The 17,922-nt window shown below is 40.8% G+C and overlaps 1 long non-coding RNA gene across 1 annotated transcript; it reads right to left on the bottom strand.

Annotated features, from left to right (window-relative positions):
- Nucleotides 1-249: 249 nt before the first annotated feature.
- LOC118984293 (uncharacterized) lies at nucleotides 250-6,492 on the bottom strand. The gene is made up of 2 exons (XR_005065893.1): nucleotides 6,427-6,492; nucleotides 250-561 (listed from the first exon to the last, which is right to left on the bottom strand). It is a non-coding gene; the product is annotated as an uncharacterized LOC118984293 (long non-coding RNA).
- Nucleotides 6,493-17,922: the final 11,430 nt, after the last annotated feature.

The following is a 17,922-nucleotide window of genomic DNA, read 5'->3' as shown; positions in this document are numbered from 1 at the left end:
CCTCACTTATAAAATGCAATAAAGACTGTACCCCATAGGGCTCCGGTAAGTATACAATAATTTTATATGAGTATGAGCTTAATGAAGCTACCAGACATGTGTTCAGTTGACACAACAGGGTTTGTTAAGGTCCAAGAAGAAAGACAAATGAAGGGCATCACAGATACCACTGCCTGTATTCAGTGCATCCCAGATGAAAAACAGTGTGCCCACCAAGACTGCAATTATTGCATGCTGCTAAAAGTTCATTATTGTCCATTTTATTAACCCAAAGAATTTGCCAACTGATTCCACTATTCCCTTCCTTGAAGGTAAAATTTCCAATAATAATGCCATATTTCAATGCATGTAGGCACACATTTGTGTTTCCAAATGACAAGTCCTACCAAGTAACAACACAGCTTCCCCAAGGTCTACGAACCCCGCTATTTTCTAGCCACCCAGGTACCATCAGGGACGCCAGGCCTGTTTAGGTACAGCTGCCCTGTAGATCCCTCAGTGGTACCTGTGCTGCATTTCATCACTCCAAAAGCCATTCCGGGAACTCAGTGCAACAAACATCTTCCCAGGAAAAGTCAGGAATCTTAGAGAAGAACCTGAGATGGACAGAAGGCCAAACCTCTTCCAAGTAGTTAATCTGAAATCAAAACATCCTGATGATCTCAGCACTGTGAGGACAAATGGCAGGTTGTCTCAGAGATCCCTATTAAATCATTTCCCTGGGCTGGAAAAGCAAAGAGCAGACCTGGATGATAAAACAGAGGGAAGCAAGCAGATGGTGGTCATGACCACCCATTCAGAAATTGGCTCAGCCATCAGCTAGACTGTCTGCTGCTTCTGCAGTGATGATGGGAAGTCCTTTCAACCTTTCATGCCCAGACTCCCTGTGGCTTAGCCTTGCTCCAGGCGGGGGTGTTGCCTGTCTCAGGTGCCTCATGGGATGGGACCCAAATAATTGTGGATGATGCTTGAAAGCAGAAGAAGGAAGTTTCTCTTCCAGTAGGAACTAAGGCTCATTACCAATCTCAGGGGCCCACCAACCAGGGGTTCTCAAACTTCAAAATGCTAAGGAGTTACCTTGAAAATTTATTAAAATGCATAATCCCAGCTGTAATACAAAGGGTGACTCTGTGTTTCGTTTTACCCTTGACAACTTTTAGATCCTTGATCCTTCCCTGACTGCTCCACATTTGGGCAACCAAGTTTAGACCATACATGTACGCCACTTAATCTTTGTCACTGGGAGGAAGTTCAAAACTTTCAAACTCCAAACTCAATCTACAGACACTCCCTGGTCCACTGTATAGCCACTCTTAGGGCCCAGTCCACTCTCTGCTTGGCTGTTGTTTCCCTCTGGACCTATTCTGAAGCTTTCTCCTTGGAGAATTTTTCTACTTCATTTCATATCCATCAGTGCTTGTGTGGTTCTTCATCCTAACACCCATAAATTCTTCCACTGGGGGCTCCTTAGTGTCCAGCACAGGATTCTGGGCGCCCAAATAAAACCCAACTCCACAGATCCTGATTCAGTAAGGGAGGGGAGTGGGGAATTGGGTCCAGGACCACTAACCCACAATCAAACAACTCTCCCCGGTTAATGTGTTGCTGACAATTAGCAGGCCATTTAAAACACCCTCACTCTCCTCATCCATCTCCAATACAAACTTGTATTTCTCTCTTACCCTTCCACACAGCTACTCTTTATTTTACGGTACTTTTATAACCTCTCTGTATTCCACTCATCAATCCTCTTTTAGTTTTTCTACCAGACAACCTGTATATAACGTGAGGCAGGGAGAGAAGCTAAGTGGAAAGAACCCCAATGTGTTCTGGTTCAGTTTCCTGAAGGCACTGCACTGTTCCCCTTGAGATATTTCTTCATGACATATCTCTATCTTAAACTTCTTATAGTACAATCATCTCGGGTTTAACTAATAAGTGAAGTGATTTTGTAAGGTTGCTAGCTGGTAACAATTTTCCCAATTCAGTAGAATTACAAGAGTGCTTCAGTTGGACATAAGGCTGAGCGGTCCAATGAACGTACTATCCAATGATGATTGGACAGTGTCCAATACTACAATGGTGGCCTTTCCACATGGCTCAGTTTCTAGGGGCAGAGTAAGGGTAGGGAAGATCAAAAGAGGGAGATAGTGGGACATGGTTCTTGGGAATGGAAACAAGAGTGGAAATAGACAATATGGCGTGACTCAGCCACAGATCTCAGCTGTGGTGACAGAGCCTTCTTTCTATTTCTCTTCAGATCATGCTATGATTCTGAAGCAGTGAGATCCTCCAAGAATGCAGGTTTTTAGTTCCTCAAGGATTTTCCACTTTGGAAGCACAGGAAGACACTGGGCAGGGATGCTCCTTAAGCAGCAATGGTGGACACCAAGTGTCTTCAAGTGATGGTTGGTGATGAACATTCACAGGGCCACCAGACACGAGTACTGAAGAGACTTGCTCATCACTATATTGGAAACTCAAGGCTGACATCCTTTGACAGAAATGGAAGCACCAAGCAAAGGTACACAGCTTGGTGTTCATCAAGCTATCAACAGACTGTGCGAATATTAACGGACTCGGTTGTATATCTCCGTCGAATATGAGAGTTTTGCAATGAAATTATACCTATAAGTACTCTATGCAAAATTCATTTCACTTGAAGAAAAAGTTTCTCAACTCAGCAGTTTCAGTCTTTCAGCTTTTATCAAAAGTTGGCCTGAGGCAATTCATAATGGTGAGGAACAGTCTTAGTGAGCTCTAAATACCAGTTCCCATCCTGTCTCAAAGTTTTACCTTTGAGATAAACAGCAGGTGCCAACCTGGACTAACTCACTCTTAATTCCCCCACAGAAATCACTTCACAGAGAGCCACTTTGATTCTATACCCTGCTACTTGTTTTCCTTAATTTATCATGGATTAGACCTGACAACATGCTTACTAAAATGTTGATCACTGACCCTTGTATAAAAATTTCTATAAATTCATCTTAGTGCTTAAAACAATGGTGGACGTACACAAATTTACTTTTTAAAAAGTCTGCATGTCATTTCTTTTGTGCTTTCACTTTATTCTTCACCAGATATGCATGGAAAAAATAATTACTGTCATTCCTATTTTACAGATGAGAATGGTAGAGGTCAGGTGAGTTATAGTGTGTCCAAAGTCAACTGTGAGTGAGGGGCAGAACAAGAATCAGAAACCATTTCTATCCGCCCCCAATGTCCATTCTAACTCTCCCGTTGCCTCTTGACAAAACTATATTTTCTCCTTTATAGATTTATGTAGCAGCCAACTGGGTTTCTGTATTTTTGTTTGTTTGTTTTTGTTTTTTTGTTTCTTTTATCTCCAGGGAAATACTTCACTCAATGGTTCTAATATAATGTTTTATACAATTGCTCTTAGGTTCTAACAAAAATGTTTTACATTTATTTATTCAGCTAAACTGCTCTTGTAGTTTTTCATACATCATCCCTAAAGTCTTTTGGGAAAGTGGAGGCACACAAGTAACCAATAATTCAGTGAGCATTTACTCAGGCACATTCTTTTTTTTTTTTAACCTTACAATTCAAACTATAAAGTAGGTGCTTTAAATATAATAGATAGTACGTGAAGTTACTTTAAAGTTGGCCTTTTTAGTATACCTTTTACCTTTGTCATCTTCCTCCATCTTTACTAAGCATGACACCACATTGCAACTGAACGTAACCATTTGAAAAACCTGGAGGCATAAGAGCCCTCTCAAACCCACAGAACTGCTTGCTCACAAAAACTGGTCCAGGAACATGCTTGCTGCTCTGGTTATCAGGCCACTGTCCTTTAGGAAGAGAAAGTAGAATGTTCCCAACCAGACAGCAACGTTCATTGCATCCCACATTGAAAGAGCTACGTTTACAATAGAAAGGACAGTTGGGAAACACTCGGTGTTTTGCAGGCAGTCACTGGGAGCTGAGACAGGAGTGTGGCTGACTGATGGACAGTGTCAAATCATTCATCCGCCATGATATGCTTAGCTGAGTTATGAGGTCAGAAACAGTTATGTAGGCCTGCGAGTCCATGTGCACAAACCAGTCTCAAACGCCAGGGAAGCATAATCTAGAAATTGAGGCTCAGTGGATTGCAGAATGCCAGCTGCTGCCTGTAAAAACCAAGTCACCCCCAAAAGGTGTACGGGGAGTACACTGTCTAAGAGTAGCTCGAACCTGAAATATCATAAAAAGTTTGGCAAAATACATCTGACCCACAGACTACACTGCAATTACAGGTGTGTTTAAGGGATTTCATCAGCACCCACATAGATTAGTCGTTCTAATGTCTATAAAGACTGAGGTGACACTTTGGAAACTTCCCTTGTAGGGGCAAGGCTTCCATATGTAAGACGTGTAAAAATGGGTGCTGTCCAAAAAGATCTTTCAGGAGACTAAGCAGAATAAAATTTTTTTCATGAACCAGGACTCTTCAGAACAGAACTAGGATCTGTCTGATGGAGACAAGCTTTTATATCTAAAAGCTTTGGTGTTTTAAAAACCAAGTTACACCTCAGTCTAATATAAGGACCTGATCTTAAAAACAAAATGCAAATAATTCCTTTAGAGCTTACATTTTAGTATCACTTAAAAATAAAATATATTGCCCTGGTTGGTGTGGCTCAGCTGGCCTGCAAACCTAAGGTTCCCTGTTTTGATTCCTAGTTGGGGCACATGGCTGGGTTGTGGGCCAGGTCTCCAGTAAGGGGTGCACAAGAGGCAACAACACACTGTTGTTTCTCTCCCTCTCTTTCTCCCTCCTTTCCCCTTTCTCTAAAAATAAATAAATAAAATCTTTAGATATATATATTATTTTTCATTTCTAAATTTTAACTTCAGTAAATACCTCTCCTTTCTCAGACAAGAGTTTTGCTTTAAAAAACACAAGTTTAAAAGCCTTTCCTTCACTATTCTAAATTAAGACATGTCAAGGTAGAAATTTTAAGAAATGTACACAAAGAAAACAAAATAAAAAATACTAAAACAGGCCCTGGCTGGTGTAGCTCAGTGGATTGAGCGCCTGGATCGCCTGCGAACCAGACGATCGTGGTTCGATTCCCAGTCAGGGCACATGCTTGGGTTGCAGGCCAGTTTCCGGCAGGGGCCAGTTCCCTGCAGGGGATGCACGAGAAGCAACCATACAGTGATGTTCCCTTCCTCTCTCCTTCCCTTCCCCTCTAAAGATAAATAAATATAATATTTTTAAAAAATACTAAAACAAAAAAACCTCAATGGAAGAAAAAGTGAATACATGGGCTTATGTTATAAAATCACAGATACAAGTGGAGAGTGCGTATTTTGAGGACACAGAGCACCTCCTGAATTCCCTCTCCTCTGGGGGTTCTGGTGGTGGCTGACAACCAACACCCTCTCTTCCCTGGCTCTCTGCATCAGCTTTGGGCTCTCAGGCTGGTCTGTGAGTGACACATCTGTGGGCAGCTCAGAGCTTACATCCTAAGGGTCTGTAACCAGAGAAGATGCTAAGCCTCTACCTCTAACGCTGCTTAGAAAAACGCCAAGACAGACCCTGATGGTTAGTCACCATCAGAACTCCATGTTCAAAGTGTCTTCTGAGCAAGCAAAACAAAGAACATTTACTCCCCAAAGTATTTGTAGTTAACATTGTACTCTGATTACTCCATATGTTTCTTTTCTATTTAAATCTGCATGCCAGTTTTATATGTGTGTGTGTGTATATATATGTTCATTATATATATACATATATATTAATTTAGGACACAGGTGGAAGCTACAACACTTGTCTTTACAAATAACATAGAGAAAATGTATTTCTGACAAATAAGTAAGAACACATCTTCAAAACCTGCTTTAACGTATTTTGGGAAGAGATGATATTCTATATTATTCCAAACTGAAGTCTAAGCTGAAGAGTTCAAAAATAAATAAATAAACAAAACTGAGGGCTCAGCAAATGCAATGCAGGCTGTGTTGAAAGCCGTCCCTCAGAGATCCCCCTCAGGCTGTCACGCTCTCCCAGGTGGGCAGGGCTGCTCGCACGTGGAGCTCACAGCAGCCACGTGGACTCTGGCCCGCCATGCTCTGGAAAGCACGTCCCTGACCTCCAAGGGAGCTTATTCTAAACCTGAGGCCAGAAGCAGGCCATGTAAAATATCTTTCTAAACCAAGGAAACACCTTGGAACTGAAGAGCAAGAAAGGGCACTGAAAGAGCATCGAGTGAGGTTCCTGGAGACAGGGACAGCTCAGACACTAGAGGTCCACAGAGAAAGCAGCAGCCAGGAGCAGAGAACAGACCTGCTCCTTGAGGACAAGAGCAGGGAGCCCCTTGCTTGGAACGTCACTCATACAACACCAGAGATGAGCGAGTTACCATATGGATTCTGTGATCAACGAGTTATTTACTAGAAACAAGTACAAACCTGATTCAAAATTTCCTTTAGTTGAAATGCTAAAGTGCCTTCTATAGGTTTTCTCATATCTTTTCTTCTGTGTTGTGACAGGAGTCTTCTGTTTGTGTGTGGACCAAGGCAACAGGGAACCTGGGAAGGAAGGCGGGGCACCAAATGGCAAAGAAGGATTTGACAACAACAAAAAATTCTGGCCTCTAGCCACTTGCACCTGGTAGAGAGTGTCAAGAAAAACCACAGAGATATGCCTGGGGCTTTCCAAGCTTAAATAAATCTATTAATTCTTTCAACAAATATTTATTGAGTATCCATTACCTATCAGACAGTTTGCTAGGAGGTAGGGATGAAAAAAAATGTAGAAGACACAGAGAAGCCTGCAACACCGGGGTGAGGCCAGCAAGTAAAATTTGCATTATAATTAAAAGTTTAATAGAGGTGTATATTACTATAGAAACCTAGACATGGGCAGATTTCACACTAACTAATCAAAACGAGTAGTGGTCCAGAACCCGGCTATAAAAAGATGACACCAAACACTATGCAAACAAAGGCCAAATCACAAGAGTAGATTTGAATTTAGAAGCTACCAATGGGTAAGGAAATCATGCCCAAACAGATTTATTATAAGTGTTGAGCACTTCCTCCTTTGGGATGGGCAAGAAATATTAAGATAACAAGTTAAGTACATTCTGCTGAAACCAGGAAGTAAAGAGGACCATGAAAGTTAAACCTAAAAAATAATGAAAAGAATACTTCAAAGACTCCACAGACAAAAATGGAGGTGAGTTTAGAACGAGACATAAGAAGTAGGTGTATTGTTCATTTTTTGAGATAACAGTTCACCAACTTAATTTAAGGCTTGCTCCCATCAATCTAGAAATTTTCCAAAAGACTAACAGGAGTCCTGATTTGTCCCTTATTCAGCAAGACTTGCGATATAGAAAACTTAAAAATAATTCTTTCTGGCTCCCCCTTTTCTTGTCTCCTTCCATGACCTCTTATAAGTCTTTGATCATTTGAAAGGAATGTGTGGGTGGTGTGTAACCTTTAGAAACGTTTTCTGCCAATTTACTAAAGGGAAGTTTTCTTTATCTTTTTTCCCCTTGCCCTACGTTTGGCACAAAACCACGCCTCGCTGCATTGTTCAAAGCTGCTCACAGGTACCCTTCAAAGGCTCCAATGAAAAGAGAAGGGACTTGAGGTTGTGAAACCAGACAGCGCCCCTTCACAACCAGTTTTGTGGCCCCAAACAATCCGGTCTCTTTGTGTGGGATGGGCAGTGGTTGGTAAGTCATGTTACAAGGTGTATTTATAGACCATGAATTAAAAATCAATAAATAAAAGCAGTTATCACCTCTTAAGAGTCTCAGAATGAGCAAGAGTATGTAATCGCCAAAGGAATGTCTGAAAATTAGAAATGCTGCTATTGAGGGACCAGGCTGAACATGACAGATCAGCCTTGGATAAGAGAGTTCACTTAAAAAGCCAGGGATTCTGGCTGAGTCTTCAATAGACCCCAAGGTTCTTCAGATAGTGGCTTGCACTTGAATGATGAGCAATAAGCTTTGCTGAGGAATCACCAGCAAGGACTGTCAATGAACAAGTTGATCCGCATTTGTTTCACGTATTTCCCATTTCAGTCTGAACTATGCACGGTGTATAAGAATGGCATTCCTTTTCACTAAGTTTTCTTTTTACAAGACGCTGTCCTTATAAAATGTAATACTGGGACTCATGGCAACAATTACACTGGAGGCAGAAGAGCTGGGAGTGGTAACTGAATAACAAATTCTGTCACTCAAAAACATCACCTGTTGCACTGACAACCTGAGTTCCCAACTCATACCCTGAGCTGGAAAGGTTTTCTTATTTCAAGAGCTCAGAGCCAGCCAACCACTTCGGAACTGCCTCCCAAGTAGGGCCAGGTCCGCAGGTAGGAAACAGGGACCTAGTGAGCGAGACCCAAAGGGCAGTTTCAGCTCTGAAACAGGACAAGTTAGACAGTGGGAGAGAGAGATGCAAAGCACGCACACACATCAAGAAAGGATGGTACCAACCATGGAGATGACCAGGTTTCTGTAGTCACTGAAAGCGGCCTGCACAGTCGGACGTACTTAGCCAAAGTTTGTGCAAGGCCACCCAGATATATGCCTGGGCTGACCTGGACGAGAAAGAGAAAAATCAGAACTTATATTTATTTCATCTTAGAAAAAATGAAGCCTTACTAATATTTAATATACAGAGTCAAAATAGCATGTGTGTGAAGTATATGCATATTTATGGGTTTTGTATTCAAATATATTTCTCTGGTTGGCTTTTGTTTTTCACTGACTTTTTAGATCTTTTTGTCTGATTTGCTTATAGATGTTTCCCAAATTTTAGAAGAAGGGTAAGATAAGAATGCATTCAAAATTTTATTTTGTACTGAATTGGAATATACTTGGTCACAAAGACTGGAGACGGCTGGCTTAAAGTTAAGTGTGATAAAGGTGAGGGGTGTTTTTTTTTTTCTGAATGATTATAACAGATTCAAGCATCAAGTTGTACTTGTGTTTTCAAACTGTACAGATAAGAAAGATGTCCATCAGTGGTTTCCAGCAGATATCATGACCTGTGAGTAAGGAAAGGATGAAGCAAGCAATTCAAGGCTGAAACTCTCTGTAGGCCAAAGACAAAGCATCTTCTATACCTTGAGTTGGACACCAGAGAAGATGAGGGGAAGCTCCAGTGATGGAGGAGAGCCTCAGGGAGCCTGTGGGTTCTGAGAGATCCGAGACCAATACAAATCCCAGCCACACACACCAAAAAGCCACTAATATACCCGAGTCCACCTTTAACCATACAGCAAAGTCTCCCACATTTTCTCAATGTAAAAGGAAAACGGAAAGTCTTAAGAGTTTCTTCAACTTCACGTATCAAAAGAATCAAACAACTGGATAAAACTAAAATTTTCTTAGCATCTGGGAATCTTTGTACTTTCTATATCTAGAAGTATTTTCTTGCTACTACAGTTAAAACAAAAATTATTGTCACAAAAATTATTGAGAGAAAGCCCTGGTTGGTGTAGCTCAGTGGATTGAGCACAGGCCTGCGAACCAAAAGATCGTAGTTCCAGTCCCAGTCAGGGCACATGCCTGGGTTCCAGGCCAGTTCCCAGCAGGGGGCGCACCAGAGGCAACCATACACTGATATTTCTCTCCCTCTCTCCTTCCCTTGCCCTCCAAAGATAAATAAATAAAATCTTTAAAAAAATTATTGAGAGAAAAAGATGAACTGTAAATATAGATATAACCCAATCCTGAGAGACAGAGTTAACTCCCGTCGTCCAGTTAAATATGCAGCTTTTACAAGTTACATCTCTGATTTTAACAAGAAAAAGAAGCACCTCTGCTAAAACAAAATAACAGTTATTATTACTATTACTATCACTGTTATTTTCTAACAGTGTAAAATCAGTAAATCTCAAAAATAAGCCCTATGTGTCTTATTTCAGAGTATAATAGCTTATTTCTAACAAGTAGGAATTTCTCATTTTTCACTCAGCAACCATCTCAATTTCATAACAAAATGAATTCTAGATTGTTCTGTTAATAAGAGTGTTGAGTAGCCATTTTCAACTTTCAACATATGTCAAAATTCTTACAAATTTACTTCTAAATAAATGCAATGTCCGTGTGAACACATCAAACACCAAAATAGATGATTAACAAACAAAAGCAGATAGAGGAAAAGATGAGCCCTGTGAAAGGTCAAAGAAAAATTTCAAATAGTTACAGTTCTCTGCATTCGCTCTGTGAGCCTTTCTGAAAACTCCCGTAGGGGCAAACCCTTTCCCGGCGAAGCAGTTCTGAGAGTAGTTTCGACTCCTCTGATGTGTTACTGTCTGAATCAAGAAAACACTTCCTTTGTCTGCTTATCAGTAGGTGCTTGAGTATGCAGAAAGGATGAAGTTCCAAGTGGAAGGTACTTCCCCAGTACCTAGTAACTTGTAGTTCTAAATGCTGTGCTGTTTGCACATTGAAAAGGTAGTTTCTAAACAAGCATACAGGCTTTTGTATTTAAAAAAAAGTCCTGTGTGGTTTTTCTCTAGAATGGGAGTGGGGGGATTATAAAACACACTTCATCATAAACTGAGAGCTTAGGTATAGACCGGTTTCTTGCATTGCTGCTCTCTTGGAGGAAATTTTTATTCAAAGTTCAGTTGAGGCTACCTCTTCACACAATAACAGGAATGTGGAAGATGGAATTCAGGCTCCATCTTCCTCTGCTCTTACTGCTCAGTGTCACTCATCGGTGCACTCACTGAACTACCTATGATCCGTCATTCTCTTTTCCAGAAGCATTTAAATTTTAAAGGGGGCATCCAAGCTCCAAAATGATCTAGAGATTCAGTACATTCCTAATAAAAATTTCCAAAATGTCTGCTTTGGGTCAAAACTCATGAATGATTCTGAAAGTTGTATGAAAATGCAAATGACCTAGAATCGCCAAAGCAATTTTTTTAAAAAGAACGAAGTTGAAAAAACGACATGACCTGATTTAAAGATTTACTATCCAGCTATATAATCAAGACACCATGGTAGTAGTGAAAAATAGACATACAGGGAATGGGATAGAGAGTCCAGGAATNCTCAGTGTCACTCATCGGTGCAGTCACTGAACTACCTATAATCCGTCATTCTCTTTTCCAGAAGCATTTAAATTTTAAAGGGGGCATCCAAGCTCCAAAATGATCTAGAGATTCAGTACATTCCTAATAAAAATTTCCAAAAGGTCTGCTTTGGGTCAAAACTCATGAATGATTCTGAAAGTTATATGAAAATGCAAATGACCTAGAATCGCCAAAGCAATTTTTTTAAACAGAACGAAGTTGAAAAAACGACATGACCTGATTTAAAGATTTACTATCCAGGTATATAATCAAGACACCATGGTAGTAGTGAAAAATAGACATACAGGGAATGGGATAGAGAGTCCAGGAATAGAGCCAGAAATCACAGTTTTAAACAAAGGTGCCAAGGCAGGTCTTTTCAATAAACTGAAACAACTGGATATCTGTATGAAATATAATAGCAACCCTGACCTTTCCCAGAAATTAAATGGATTTTAGATATAAATGTAAAAGCTAACCTATAAAAACTATGAAAAAAGGAGAAAAATTTTGTGACCATAAGAGTTTTTTTTAACATAGGCCACACACACACACACATAAGCATAAATCATAAAAGAAAACAAAAGACAAACCACAGACTGCTAGAATTCAGTATCTAATCAAGGACTTGTATTCAGAATACACAAAAACCTTTTACAAATTAGTATTTTTTAAATGAATAGGCAAAAATTTATAGACAGTTCACACAAAATAATGTGAATTGCCAATTGGACTGGCCAACCAGCACTTGAAAAGATAGTCAACACAATTAAACATAAACTAAATATAAATTAAAACCACAATGAGATACCACTATAAATCCATTAAGATGGTTAATTTTAAATGACCAATAACAGCTACGTGTTGTCAAGAATAACTGGAGCCCTCAGAGATTGTGAGTGGAAATAAACAATGGTACAACTACTTTGAAAAACCTCTTTTTAAAAAAAAAAAAATTAGCCTGTTTTAAGCTAAACCACCCATATGACCCAACATATGGCTCCAAGTTATTTACCCAGGTGAAATGTAAGCATATGTCCACAAACATACTTGTATATGAATAGCCATAGAAACTTCATTCATAATTGTCAGGAACTGAAACCAACACCAAGTCTATTAACAGGTGTACAACAAAATCCAGTCCACTCACACAATGGAATGCCATTCATTCGGCGATAAAAAGGAATGCACTACTGATGGATGCAACAAGCTGCTGAAGCAAAAAATCATCATGCTCCATTATAAAAATATATAGAGAGAATGCTTGCTGTGGTTAGATAGAGCAGCAGAAGTTCTGACTACATAGGTTTAAAAGGGCAAAATTGTGAATAACCTTGCATGCAAGTGAGTTTGAACTTATCACGTAGATCATTTATCTCATTGGGGCATGAAAATGCTATAATAGTTCTAGCAGCAGGAAGACTACTTAAAACACTGTATGTAATAAAATTATACAAAATAAGAGAACAACAAATAATACAACATTCAAGATCATTGTGACCTCTGAGGAGAAGGCGGATGGATACAGGCTGAGAAAGAGGCTCTGCGGCCGACGGTGCCAGCCCTTGTTCTGGTCCCAGGCTGCGTGGTGCTCGCTGCAGTGCTGTGCTAGAGACTCCGCTACATGTTACCGGCCGTATCTTACATGGGTCAAACGGCATGTTTTACAAGTGAGATGGACAGAATTTCAAAATGTCATAGTTCTTAAATATCACCACAGATTATAAGAAATTCTTAAAAATCTTTAGCATCTTATCCTTCCATCTGCGAGAGCTATGATTTCCACCTCTTTGACAGAATTGCCCACATCCTAAGTGGCCCGGCTCCTCTACTGTTATCCTGCCTACTAAGAAATCTGAGGCTGATGGCCTGAAAACAGACTGTCAAACTTCAGGGCATGTGAAAACTCATTTTGCTATGAAAGGGCTGCAACACAGGCTCTGTTGAATCATAGCCGGCTTTCACTACTCACCTGGGAGTTGAAAACAAACAGCTTTTCGGTATTACGTGCTGGGCTCCTGGCTTCCCCAGAAGTGAATAAGGAAAGTCAAGGATTTGTTGTGTGTGTGTGTTTTTTTAAGATGATCAGAAGATTACCAAGAAAATACATTCTGATGAAATTCTCAAGGCTAGCTAACATAGCTAACATAGGACACTTGCTAACATAGCTAACATAGGACACTTACATAGCTAACAATGTAAGTGTCCTCTTTGCCTTTATTAGAGCTACTGGTTTTACAACCTGGTCTACTCCTATCTTCCTGCCTCGGAGTCACATGGACTAGGAAGTGGAGAGATAGACACATATTGAACAGACCTGCCAGAGTCTTACTTTGAGGAAGCATCTCAAGATGAAGTTTAGAGTTCCGTGGAGAAGTTTGAAAATACTAGCTTTGAATTATGCTCATCTTGACATTATAACATTTGGATTTGGGTTTAAGCCTAGTTTAAGCCTAGCTGTTTTGTTTTATTTAAATCAGAAAAATATACAGTACTTTGGCAGGTATCAAGGAATCCTGAATTATAGATGCATAAGAAAGCAGGGGTAAGGGCCTTAAACTATAAAAATTCTTAACCATCATATATACAAATCAAACACATAATTTCTATAACATAGTTATAGAAATTAATCTACACTTCCTCTCCTTTTTAAGATGTGTTATTTCCTTCATCAGTGACATAATAGCTTTCCTTTCAGTGGTCATTTTCACTTGTACAAGCCAAGTGGATGATGGTCCACAGCAATCCTGAGTGTTTGTTATTCTCATTGTGACCACACACACACACATACACGGGGTATACCTAACGTGTTAATAACTCTGTATGCATGACTCTTCTGAATCATACAATGACTACCCCATACCATTTCATATTTGTATTTAGAGTAGTGAGATCACATTAAAATACATTTTAGGGCAACTAATGCCATAAAATGTAACCATTCGAATGCCAGTAAATTGAGTCTATGTTTTATTAACTTATTTTGATTCGTTATAATCTAACCTCCACTGAACTTTTACTAACAGTTGGTACCTAGCTAGAAATTAGGAGGACTACTAAAAAAATGAGATTCTTCAATCTGCTGCTTCCAAATAATCTGATTGAAAGAACTGCAGACATGCACACAACAAATAAAGGTTCCGGATATATTTCAGGTAATGTAGAGCAAGTGATGTAACCTGAGAGAATGTGAAGAAATTATCAGTGCAGAGGGAACCAGAAAAACAAAGTCTTTAATTATAGCTCAGGAAGGTATGCATGAACTTCAGGTGCTTTGCTTTGATTCATTCCTGGGACTTAGGATATAATACTTAAAAAAATAATGATAAAAATAAAAATTTAAATCGGGAGTCTTAGTAAGGTTGGTTTCTTAGTCCATTCAGGCTACTCTAACAAATTACCATATACTTGCGGTTTACACAACAAACTTATTTCTCACGGTTCTAAAGGCTGGAAAGTCCAAGACTGAGTCACTGGCAGACTCAGTGTCTACCAGAGGCCCGCTTCCTGGAACATAGACAGCTATGCAGCTGAGTTCTCTGGGATCATGTTTATAAGGTCACTAGCTCCACTCGTGAGGGCTCCCCTCTCATGACCGAACCACCTCCCAAAGGCCCCACCTCCTAATACCATCACGATGGAGTTATGATTTCAGCATATGAACTTATTGGGTTACAAACATTCAGTCTAGCACATTGGTGACACAGGAATCCTGACATGAGCCCTGCAGTTTTAATTCAGGTAATGAAATGGTTATGGGCTCTATCCACCATGAAGGATGACACCAAGAGGGTATTTTTAGAAACCTGTTGAGTAAAACTCTGATACTAACAACTGCTCCTGAGTTTTCATGATAGAAGAATCCTCTGGAAGCCCTGTTTGATTAAGAGATGGGTCCTTTGGTGAGACTGATTCCAGACACCGGCTGATACACTCCTGTCTGTGTGTGTGTGTGTGTGTGTGGTGTGATTGAACAACTTGATTATGATTGTTAACTTAGTTCTACCAAAAGGTGCTATCAAGAGTTTAGCGTGGTTTTATAAAGTACAAGCTGCATGGATGGATTCTCCCTGAATAAGGCCAACTCTTTATTTTCTTCTCTGACCTCAGTAGGATCTGCTCTGCTAGTCTGCAAGAGATGAGGTGACTTCAGATACTGAAAACGCTTTTTTGTCATGGATTTTGTCATTTGGAGCCAGAACTAGTGGAAAGTGAGGTGACAGTGTTGCTCTAAGAGGCTTCTGAATTGGGCTCTAGCTGCGATTACTGCTCCTCCTGGGCAGGAAACCGTGACATGTGGCTACACTGATTTACGGGAAGCAATAATTGTTTCATGGGAAGGTTGTCAAATTTCATTTTCCTGATGCTGCTGTCTGTGCAGAAATTTGGGTCATGAGCTAAGGTAGAAACCATCCGGGGGAAGAAATCAATGCTTCGGGGGTGCCACCTCCCCGCCCCCAGGCTACCTCTTACTGTGCTCTGCCCCTTGACTTGGTGCTCCTCGAGGTGACCCCCTTCCTCAGCTGCCTTGTAGACTTTATAGCCTTCAATTCAAAACCTCCCTGAGTGTCTCTAAAATGCACAGGCACTTACCTCAAGGTTTCCACCTGGCTGTCCCACCAGAATCTCAACCTCCACATAACTACAAATTAAAACAATTACCTTCCATGTAAAACCAGCCCCCTGGCCTGTCTCCCTGTTATCCCTATTAATTGCTGGACCATATGTCAGCCATCTGGGCATGAGTCTTCACAATAACTTTTGACAGAATAAAGGGAACAGATTTAGTGGAAGTGTCATGAAAGCCCCCAAAATGAAATGTGAAGCAATAGAATTTAACATAAAACTTAGCAGCCTATCTACATTTTACTCTACTCAATGTATAGATTATAAATAGTTTGCATATACCAGACTATGCCCCAAATTTAGTTAGGAAGTTCAAGGTAAGTCTCAAAGAAAATGACTGTTAAAGAGTAAGAAGTTGCCAAAATGTCCTACTACTATTGATGGGAGACACACCTTCTGAGTGAATATTCATTTTAAATGTCTTGGCAGACATCCCGACAACAGAGAGGAATGCATCAGTCTATCATGGCTTTATTATACATGTCATTTAGACCATTAAAACTTCCCCTCCAATTAGTCTTCTCTCTGATAATTACTCCTACATAAACTTAACATACCAGGCAGGCATCAAAACAAATGGAGAAAATGCCGTCTCCTGCAGGGCATCACGAACATGTAAAGAGGGATCCCGGGTGAGCTGAGATTAAGAGTTGGAGTTGGATATGGCTGGTGTGTGGCGTAAGCAATGCATTGCACTCTCACCACAACTAATATCCTCACCACATCTGTTTGCCGACCCCACGGTTTCTGCGGGGGCTTGGAGAGCTGTTCGATACTGTCCGAAGGCAAATAGTGCGACGTGTCTTTGCCTTTAATAATCAAACAGCACCAGCTTGAGTGCTTCAAGTTCGTACATCTACCACTAGATCATTTAAGGACTCTGGGACTGGGCCAGTGCTCAAAAGTCATCTGGCACTTCCCCTCTCGAGACAGCAGTTTCCTTGCATCTCTCCGCCCATGGCCCCCAGCTCTGCTATTGTGCTTCGCTGTCTCACGGGGCAAGGACTGGGTGCTAGCACCCCACTGTCTGCCCAGAGCTACAATTCCAAGTCCAAGAAAAGCCATGCCAGGCAAGCCTGGTGCTTCAAGAGAAGATTAATTCACAGCATCTCTACTCTCCCTGGGCCAGGCTTCGCCACATGCTTCCCATGCCCAAGCTCCCCTGCAGCTCAAGACACCCTGACCCTCAGTCCCAGGCACAGCTTTTGTCATCTCCTTCCCCCGCACTCGTCCAGCATAGGTTCAGACCTCTGCCCTAGTGGAACCCGAAACTGCTATTTCTCCTCCCAAGTCTGTGTTCCCATCACAGGGAAAGATTTCTTCCCTTTTTCATCTACCTCTTCCTTTTCCATGGTAATGGGTTTAATGACCTATCAGAAGCTCAAGACCTTATACTTCAGACCATCAGAAGGGCCCGAACATCTCCCTTGGGGACCAAAAGGACGCAGGTCCTAGACATAAAAATTTCTGTTTACCTTCCCATGTTGCGTAACTTAATTCCTTCAGAATATGCAATCCCATCTCAGGAACAGACTGGAGGTCTTCTCCCTGCGGCCGAAGAAAAAGAAACACTATGTACTTAAGTTAATTTCTAAATGGGTCGCCCTGCTACATAGATATGGGTGTTTAGTCTTAATTTCTAAATGGGTCATACTGTCACTGAGATAAAAGGTGTGCAACGGATCTGAGACAGGTAACAGAAGCTAAACTCCAGGGATAAAAAAATAGGCATTTGGAGATAACTCACCAGGTAAAGGAGTCAGCTGAAGACCCAGACCTAACAGAAGCGTCAAAGGGCTTGGGGGTTTGGAGTACAGTTGGAAACTGATCTGTGCCCAGTGGTTGGCTTTGCCCCATGGAGAAGAAAAAGTACTTTGGGGCGTGTGTGTGTGTGTGTGTGTGTGTGTGTTTGGTTGTCAGTTCCTCTGACCAGATTACTTCTGACTCAACTGGCACAATTAGTTTTCCAAACCTGCAACTGAGAATCCAAATCTCGAACCACTGTAAACAAAGGGGCATTCACGTGGTAGGCAGAAATGTCTAGTGAGTCTTCTTTCAAATTTCCCTTTACTTCATTTTCTGTTTCTTATTGTCATAATCATGTTCCAGGCCCCAATTAACTATCCTTCTCAATCCAGTGACTAGTACACACTGCTTCCATTATGCCTTTTAACTCCATTACTTCTACATGGAATGCCTCCAAATCTTTTCCATATTTCGAAGTCCAGCCC

The sequence above is a fragment of the Sturnira hondurensis genome, unplaced genomic scaffold (assembly GCF_014824575.4).
Source record: "Sturnira hondurensis isolate 20B ecotype Veracruz unplaced genomic scaffold, ASM1482457v3 Scaffold0003681, whole genome shotgun sequence".
NCBI lineage: Eukaryota > Metazoa > Chordata > Mammalia > Chiroptera > Phyllostomidae > Sturnira > Sturnira hondurensis.
Note: the sequence above shows the minus strand (reverse complement) of the source record. Positions and strands in the feature narration are given on the sequence as shown.